Raw genomic sequence first — 1,831 nt, 5'->3', positions numbered from 1 at the left:
TCTTATAGGAGGACACCAATTTTTGGTTTAATGTCCACTCTGATCTTGTATGTCCTCATCTTCACTAAGCTAGTTATGTTTGTCAACACATCAAGTTCTAAAAGGGACACCTTCTGAGGTTCTTGGTAAATAAAATTTGGGGGGAGAGGTGGACAAAAATCACTATTCAGTGTACCAAATCTGGCATATTACCTTGTTAAATAGAGGGATCATGTGTTCTCTCTCATAAAAGCTAGTAAGGTATTTTTCTGAGAAAAACCTATTTTAAGTGTTGGAAACAATGGTTATCACTTTGAGGGCTAAAGCAAAGCTATGACGAGGTCTCCCTGGACAGGTAGACCGCTGCATCAGAGGGAAGAGGGGTACTGATGGGAAAATCGAGTCAGGAAAGGGGAAAGGGGGCAAATACATCAGAGGAACACAGATGCACGACTGTTGGTAGGAAAAGCAGGAGCTTCGACCTCCATTTGAGGGGAAGAATGACTGAATATGCTTTGGGGGACCTCAGGCCGGGAGTGTGCCTGGTGTTAGGCACTGAATGTGTCACATTGGCCTAGGCTTCTGCGTGCATCCCGGGGAACCAGGCTGGGTGCTGTGGAGCCCTGGGACATTGAATCCTGGATCTTCATGGCACCCATCATGCTCCAGAGGCTGCATCAGTGAGATCCAAGGTGGAAACTCCACTGGGTGAACTGGACTCTACCTCAGACACACTTGTAACCTGAGGAATTAAGCCAGAACCTTCATGGCGTCTGAGGAGCCAAGACCACTCTACCAAGATTGTTGCATTGTTGGTAGGCAGACAAACTTGGTCTTGCTTCATTCATGCCTTATATACTGTATAAAGATATATATTATTCTGGCAAACCTATGACTGGCATTCTCAGTGAATAGTATTGTAAATTTTCTCTATTAACCCCCATTGTTTGTGTAAATAGTGTTTAGCCATGAAAGGTTTCATTCTGTACTTTTTTTGTTTGTTGTTTGTTCATATTGGGCTTTATATCAGATGTGTTATTTTACTCATGGTAATGCTCTTGGACTTTTTTATATGTTTTCCTGTCTTTCAGTATATGAAACCCAGGATTAATGAACCTATAGAGAAAGTAAGTAGAATAAGAGTTACTGGGGGGAGGAGGGGAGTGCCGATTGTGGGAGGGGAGGGGTAAAGGGTGCTGATGTCAAGGAGTTCAGGAAGGAACAAAATGTTTTGAAACTGATTGTGGTAGCAATTGTACAATACTGCTTGATGTGATTGAACTATGGAATGATATGAAATCTGTGTTAATTCCTAATAAAATGGTCATGAAAATAAATAAAGAGTGTGCTTTACCGAAGCAATGGTAACTTCAATTGCCTCATGCATGTGAAAGTTGGACATTGAATAAGGAAGACTGAAGAAGGATCCATGCACTTGAATTATGGTGCTGGTGAAGAATAACGAAAGTGGCACGGGTTTAAGAAAAAGCAAGCACATTGTTTGGAGGTAGTTCAGCCAGAAACGATCTTAGAAGCAAGTATGATGAGACTTCATTCACAAATGTTGCACGTGTGATCAGGAGAAAAGAGTCCCTGGAGAAAGACATGGTGTTTGGTAAAACAGAGGAACAATGAAAAAGAGGAATGCCCTAGACCAGAAGGATTGACCATGGACCCAACCAAGGGCTCAAACAAGCACTCACGAGGATAGTCCAGGATGGGGTGGCGATTTGTCCTGTTTCATCACTATGAGTTGGACTGACTCAGCAAGACCCGAGAACTGCCACATTTTATAAGATGTAGGCTGAGAAAGCAACCCTCATGGCATAATGGTTAAATATTCAGCAGATAC

Source organism: Echinops telfairi, unplaced genomic scaffold (genome assembly GCF_000313985.2).
Source record: "Echinops telfairi isolate 266 unplaced genomic scaffold, ASM31398v2 ScPeMD7_7469;HRSCAF=8507_1, whole genome shotgun sequence".
NCBI lineage: Eukaryota > Metazoa > Chordata > Mammalia > Afrosoricida > Tenrecidae > Echinops > Echinops telfairi.
The sequence above is the reverse complement of the archived record's forward strand: the minus strand, read 5'-3'. Positions refer to the sequence as shown.